This window comes from Lycium ferocissimum, chromosome 1 (assembly GCF_029784015.1).
Source record: "Lycium ferocissimum isolate CSIRO_LF1 chromosome 1, AGI_CSIRO_Lferr_CH_V1, whole genome shotgun sequence".
Lineage (NCBI taxonomy): Eukaryota > Viridiplantae > Streptophyta > Magnoliopsida > Solanales > Solanaceae > Lycium > Lycium ferocissimum.
Genome location: NC_081342.1, coordinates 46,055,796 through 46,064,279, shown reverse-complemented (window position 1 = coordinate 46,064,279; position 8,484 = coordinate 46,055,796).

The following is an 8,484-nucleotide window of genomic DNA, read 5'->3' as shown; positions in this document are numbered from 1 at the left end:
AAAAGTCCGTTAGCACGCATTCCTTGACTCTTGTTAAATTCCATAAAATGTCACGTATAATCCTTATGCTTGTTTATTGATATCATAACTATTATTGATTGTCCTTTTGGCATCGATATACATTCCATAACTAATTCGGAGGTCACGACCTTACGTCACTCTGAAAGGCCCATGTCTATTTATTAAACTCTACATGCATTTATATGTATACTATATATGCACTATTTTACTTACCGAGCCAGGCTATAGTTGGCTGGGTGCGGCACGTAGATGTGCAACCACTGATCAGTTGGGTATGTTTATCGAGTCCCGAAAAGGGCCGGGTACGTTATGATGATGATGATGATATGAAGTTTCCCCGGACGCGGGATGCCCTGGATGCGGGAGGATATGATGATGATGATTATTTACCGAGTCTCGAAAGGGCCGGGTACGATATCTATATATATATATATATATATACTATATCGCATATGAAAAGTGGTTTTATCATGCATTGCATATTAACTGCTTTCAGATTATGTCCTTCGTTTGTCCTATCTTATGGTTATGTCTTGTTTCATTACCGTATTTCATCCTACCTTACATACTCAGTACATATTTTTCGTACTGACTGTTCCATTTTGGGACTTGCATTACGTGCTGCAGGTCAAGACAGATTTACTGAAGACGCGCCGTGATAGGAGAATCGTCAGCGGGTCAGCATGTGCCATTCATCCGAACTTGCCTGTTGTGGTAGATGATTATGACTGCATGGTTATTGTATATGTTTTTTGTTACGTCGGTGGACCTGTAGTCCCGACCTTTTATGATGATGATATTTTATACACTTAGAGGCTCGTAGACCATGTGTAGTGTGTTGGTCGTGAGAATTATGTTTTGTTAAATGGGCCTACAGACTTATGATATTGTTTAGTGGAGGCCTCGTCGGCGCACGTACTGGGATTATGTGTATGTGTAGGTGATGTTGTCTACTGTTCGGTTTGGGGTTTTGCTGAATGTAGGTGCCGCTAAGGCTTTATGCTAAGTTATTCCAAGTCCATTGTGATTATGTTATCTAGTTTAGGTTAGCTCATTCGGCATTCTGGCCATGAGGTCGGGTGCCCTGTCAGGCCTCCCGGCGGGGGTGTGATAAAGTGGTATCAGCGCTGGTCAGTCCTTGGGGTGTCAACGAGCCTTGTCTAGTAGAGTCCCTTTTATCGGTATATAGTGTGCCATACTTATAAACAGGAGGCTACAGAGCATTTAGGAATGTTTCCTCTTGTTCTTGATCTAAATCGTGATTTAGAGCCATACTGTCACACCCTAACAATGGCAGGTCATGACGGGCACCCGACTCTCATCAGAGTCGAGCGCACCCTCAGACATTCGCTCTATCAAAACCTGTCATTTCAAAAACATTTAAGAAAATAAAACTTTTCCAAATAGAAATCATTATCTTTATAACGATTATGAAAACTTTCAATCAAATAAGCACTTTAAACCAATTGAAATCATCTAAAATACATTCTCTTTTAAAAACCACAAATGACTCAACTTACATCACTTTGTCGACATCTCGACAAACATACCATATAACACTGTCTGTAGAAGTCTCTAAGAAGTAAACTGAACATTATGAGTCAGGACAGGGCCCTGACATACCCATAATCATACATACCTATACATGACTCAAAAGACAAACATCCGAATGAGGTGGAACTTGCCAATCCCCGAGTGACGTCTAAGCACCAGCTATACACTTAACTCCGCCAAACAATGCGGGGTTGCGGGCATACGAACGCAAAGGTCCCTAGGGCAAAAAGGACGTGACGTACGGACAATGTGCGAGTATGTAAGGTGTTTACAAGTCATAATCATAACTTGACTTAGAGAGAAGAAATCACGAGCCTAACTCGACACTGCGGCCTTCGCTGGAAGAAACATAAATGTGCACACGAAGTCTCAAAACAATCTTTAAGTAACTAATGCAATCCAACACACATGCCGCTTCCGACATGTTAACAGAATGGTCCCTTCGGACAGCCGCTTCTGGCTAGTATCACAATAGTCCCTTCGGATGGCCGCTTTCGGCATAATAATGATGGCCCTTTCGAGCAGCCGCTTCCGGCTTAACATCACCATCATCTCAACACAAACTCAATCCACAAATATCAATTTCAATTCATATCATAAGTCACTAATCAATTCATCACAATCTAGTTATTAGCCTTAGTCTTTCATAAGAAGTTATCAAATTTGTATCTCACTAGACTTAGGAGGACATACTTCCAGGTTTGAGGGTAGATTTCTTATGAAATTCTTACTACTTATATTTTATCCAATTTCATCTTATTGCCCTACCCAAAGAATAAATGATCATATCAACACAAAAGGATGATACTATGAAGTGTAAACATAAATCGTAAATGAAATGAAATAGTAAAATCTCGCACCCCCTTCGGAGTGGTTTTGAAAATCAAACTTTATGTTTCCTTCAGTATAAAACTCATTTCCTCGAAATTATTAGTAAAACCATATACACAACTCAACTTGGCACCTTATGGGTGTTCTCTTCAGAACAGATTAGCAGTACAATAACAATAAGCCATCACAAGAAACATTTAGACCTTACTCATCTAAGAATGGAATCATATGGAGTACATATAGAATGAATAACAACAAGAATCATGCCAAAGGAAGAAAGGTTTGCCTTACATACCTTGTCGCTTACGTGATTAGCTTAACTTATGCTTCCAAACACTGGCCAATCTACATTCAAGGTAAAGAAAACCATAGACAACTTGAAAAAGTTTCATATACTTCTCTAAGCTCGTAATTAACTTCCGTAAATTCGGGCAGCATTTTCCCTGTAATCTTCGCTTCCGTTTAATTCCAATTCAATTTAGCGACACAATTAGAAACCAACAACAACAACAACCATCTCATATAAGCCTCTTTAAACTCAAAGCATCAACTCCCAAAGATATACACCAAAACAGCCAGTATACAGTTTGTATACGATATCTTCATACACTTTATTCTCCCAAAATTCAAGAACAACTTATCAAAAACATCAACAACAATATCAACAATCATTTTATATCTATATCCAACTAATTCTATCCACTTAATCATACCAAAACAACCCCCAAGTTATTTGATATCCAAAAATGATAACCGAACTTTCAGCGTCATTTTCTCTATTCTAACCCGTCAAATCTATCAATGATCATGGTAAGAACATCATTAACATCTTAAACATACCTTATATGAGCAGCCACCACGAAACCAACATCCCCAAAGTTCAAATTTTAGCTTAAAACGAAGGCAACGACTTGTACTACACTTTACTCTTCACGAGCCTCGGAATTCGGGACCTCGAACTTGACCAAAACTTGATTTTTCTCTCTAAGGGCTCTGTTCCCTCTCTGTAAAATGTTCAGGTCTTTTTGGGGTTAAATGTGAAGAGATTGCACGAATTTGGCCCTTATATAGGGGTCTTGGGTCGATTCACCGACCTTGAGCCTTCAGGCCGGTTGGGCGAGCCATCGCCCAAATTGACCTTTCTGCCTTAAAACGTCTATAAATTTTTATTCCTATGTCGTGTGAAGGCCCACAACCTATGGTTGGAAAGGTATTTCAATTACCTACAACTTTCAGTTTTTATGTTTTCCCAAATTCCAGACTTATAATGGCGTGTTGGCCTCGTAAAGCTAGGTCACCCGAAAACATATCCTTGAATCACCCTTTTGGAGTGCTTATGCTCATATTTGGCTTAAGTGCCCTTCTTATTACTTGCTCAACTTCCCATGTACTATTCATATAAATTTTCATATGCCTTTTATAAAATGCCGACATGTGAGCCCCATCTTAACTTACGGTTACGAGGGCTATATATCTTTTAACGTATCATTCCAATCATATTGTTCGAATTCCAAATATCATACTCATGCTGTCCTCATGCTAATAAAGTAGAATTTCATCCTTTGTACTTGTAATATTTGGTCCTCCTTGAGCTCACATTAAGCCGTCTGCAGCCTTAGTAACGCGAAATTTTCTGGGGTGTAACATCCTTCCCCTCTTAGAAACACTCGTCCTCGAATGTTAAATGAAAACTAATACTCGTATCCAATTCCAACACTTACTAATATCACTCAACCCTTCACAATTCCTAAGGTCCTTTTCAATACTTATCTTTCGTCTATAAGCTTCAACTTACCTTAACCTCATTGATGCTTTTAGTTATATTGATTTCTATAAGGGACACATTACTCCCATTCCTCAAACACATATAATCATGTTTCTTTCTCTTCCTTGTTTCATTCTTTACTCGTTAAAACTTACTTTTTTTTTTATGCTAACTCACCTCTCGAATGACTCCTTACTTATCATTGCTTCCCCTCCTAAGTCTCTTCTCATAATCTTATCGCATTATTCAAATCACATTAATCTTAGTTCATCAACCTTACTTCTAATCCCCGAGAGAACTTATCTTAACCCTCGACTTACTTCTATATCCTCGAGTAATTTTAACCTAACTCTCAAACTCATTCTGAACCCATCTCATAACCCTCTTTTCAGCCGATTTACAACTATTATTAACCTTTCATTCTTCAGTTTACACTTGTGTACATAGCACACATATATATACTGATCACAATCAACTTTAACAAAATTTTGGCAGAACCTCCTCTGTAATTTGTACTACCCACCTGTACACAGCTAACCAACAAGCCTCATAGGGCAACAATCATATTACAATACCCTATACATACCTGTACAAGTGCTCTTCACAATGGCATTCTCAATTCGATAAGGAGCATACCTTTCTGTAAGCAATCCTTAACCTGCAAAAGACTTACCTCAAATAGCAATCATTAATCATCAGAGAACTTACCTTTCTTACGAGCAATTCCAATTTCGCAATCATAGCTACACTTTACAATCACTTAATCAAAATTCAAATCTTAAAGTTAGCAGCAAGGATTCAAGGCCTATAACACAACTCTATAGCACAATCTATGATCTGAAAGAAGGGAAACCATCCTAGATGCCCTGTAGCCTCCTGTTCATAAGTGTGGTCGACAACACACCCATGAATAAGACTGCCGACACGACTTTGGCAGACAACCCCTAGAACAAACTCGCTCGATACCACTTTGTCACACCCTAACAATGGTAGGGCATGACGGCACCCGACTCTCATCGTAATCGAGCGCACCCTCAGACATTCTCTTTATCAAAACCTGTCATTTCAAAAACATTTAAGAAAATAAAACTTTTCCAAATAGAAACCATTATCTTTATAACGATTATGAAAACTTTCAATAAAATAAGCACTTTAAACCAATTGAAATCATCTAAAATACATTCTCTTTTAAAATCCAAAAACGAATCAACTTACATCACTTTGTCGACATCTCGACAAACATACACAAAATCACCGTTCGTAAGTCTCTAAGAAGTAAACTGAACATTATGAGTCAGGACAGGGCCCTGACATACCCATAAATGAGGTGGAACTTGCCAATCCCAGCTGACATCCAAGCACCCTAGCTATACACTTAACCTGCCAAACAATCTGGGGCTGCGGGCATGAACGCAGCGTCCCCAAGCAAAAGGACGTCAGTACGGATAATGTACTGAATATGTAAGGTGGTAACGAGTCATAATCATAACTTGACTTAGGAGAGAAGAAATCACAATCTAACTCAATACCTGCAGCCTTTGCTGGAAGAAACATAAATGTGCACACGAAGTCTCAAAACAATCTTTAAGTAAATAATGCAATCCAACACACATGCCGCTTCCGACATGTTAACAGAATGGTCCCTTCGGACAGCCGCTTCTGGCTAGTGTCACAATAGTCCCTTCGGACGGCTTCCGACATAATAATGATAGCCCCTTCAGTAAATTTTCGCTTCCGCTTAATATCACCATCATATCAACACAAACTCAATCCACAAATAACAATTTCAATTCATATCATAAGTCACTAATCAATTCATCACAATCAGTTATTAGCCTTAGTCTTTCATAAGAAGTTATCAAATTTGTATCTCACTAGACTTAGGAGGACATACTTCCAGGTTTGAGGGTAGATTTCTTATGAAATTCTTACTACTTATATTTTATCCAATTTCATCTTATTGCCAAACCCAAAAAATAAATGATCATATCAATACAAAGGGATGATACTATGGAGTGTAAACATAAATCGTAAATGAAATGAAGTAGTAAAATTTCGCACCCCCTTCTGAGTAGTTTTGAAAATCAAACTTTATGTTTCCTTCAGTATAAAACTCATTTGCTCGAAATCATTAGTAAAACAATATACACAACTCAACTTGGCACCTTATGGGTGTTCTCTTCAGAACAGATTAGGAGTACAATATCAATAAACCATCACAAGAAACATTTAGACCTTACTCGTCTAAGAATGGAATCATGTGGAGTACATATAGAAAAAATAACAACAAGAATCATGCCAAAGGAAGAACAGTTTGCCTTACATACCTTGTCTTTTACGTGATTAGCTTAACTTATGCTTCCAAACACTGGACAATCTACAATCAAGGTAAAGAAAATCGTAGACAACTTGAAAAAGGTTCATATACTTCTCTAAGCTCGTAATTAACTTCCGTAAATTCGGGCAGCATTTTCCCTGTAATCTTCGCTTCCCTCTAATTCCAATTCAATTTAGCAACATAATTAGAAACCAACAACAACAACAACCATCTCATATAAGCCTCTTTAAACTCAAAGCATCAACTCCCAAAGATATACACCAAAACAGACCAGTATATACTTTGTATGCGATATCTTCATACACTTTATTCTCCCAAATTCAAGAACAACAACTTATCAAAAACATCAACAATATCAACAATCATTTTATATCTATATCCAACTAATTCTATCCATTTAATCATACCAAAACATCCCCCAAGTTATTTGATATTCATAAATGATAACCGAACTTTCAGCATCATTTTCTCTATTCTAACCCGTCAAATCTATCAATGATCAGGGTAAGAACATCATTAACATCTTAAACATACCTTATATGAGCATCCACCACGAAAACAACATCCCCCAAGTTCAAATTTTAGCTTAAAACGACGGCAACGACTTGTACTACACTTTACTCTTCACGAGCCTCGGAATTCGGGACCTCGAACTTGTTCAAAACTTGATTTCTCTCTCCAAGGGCTCTGTTCCCTCTCTCTAAAATGTTCGGGTCTTTTTGGGGTTAAATGTGAAGAGATTGCACGAATTTGGCCCTTATATAGGGTCTTGGGTCGGTTCCCACCGACCTTGGGTCGGGTTGGGCCGAGCCCACTGCCCAGCTTGACCTTTCTGCCTTAAAATGTCTATAATGTTTTATTCCTATGTCGTGTGAAGGCCCACAACCTATGGTTGGAAAGGTATTTCAATTACCTACAACTCTTATTTTTTGTGTGTTCCCAAATTCCAGACTTATAATGGCGTGTTGGCCTCATAAAGCTAGATCACCCGAGAACGTATCCTTGAATCACCCTTTTGGAGTACTTATGCTCATATTTGGCTTAAGTGTCCTTCTTAAGACTTGCTCAACTTCCTATGTATTATTCATATAAATTGTCATATGCCCTTTATAAAATCCCGACATGTGGTCCCCACCTTAACTTACGGTTACCAGGGCTATATATCTTTTAACGTATCATTCCAATCATATTGTACGAATTCCAAACATCATACTCATGCTATCCTCATGCTAATAAAGTAGAATTTCATCCTTTATACTTGTAATATTTGCTCCTCCTCGAGCTCACATTAAGCCCGTCTCAAGAAATTAGTAACGCGAAATTTTCCGGGGGTGTAACACATACGTAGGGTATTCACTTTCGATTCCTACCCACGTTTATACTGCAGCTATGTCGACAGAGAGTTCGATTTCAACAAATAGGAAATGGGAAAAAGGGCTTAGCTACCCACACAAAGGACATGTACTATTCATCTTCAGGCCGAGAAATCAGCAAAATGAATTGCCAGTTGAGACAAGTAAGACGGACGGTGGGAAGATACGGCACGAAACTATCTCAGGACAATAACCAAATGGAAAGTTAGGATGACCTGAGTTGGCAAAGCCGAATGAAGACAATGCGGGAGCTAGGACACGGAGGATATATTGAGCAAGAATAGGAGAGACCATGAGATGAAAGAGCTAATAGATAGGCTGAATAAGCATCAAGGATAAATGAGCATAAAAGAAAGTATAGAGGGGTAAAATCGAAAAGGACCGATATGCATCAAGGACAAGGAATCCTAAATAATGAAGGGTGGAGCAGGTTAGAAAGTGTAAACGCAATAAAGAAGCATAGTGCACGATTAAGTATAGTACGAGGGAAACACTAGAAGTCACGAGGCGACCACGACATCCGACTCAAAGGAAAAGCACTGGCTACGGGAGTGAAGCAAGTAAGGACTAACGTCGTAAGAAGACAAATGAAAGAAGATTCA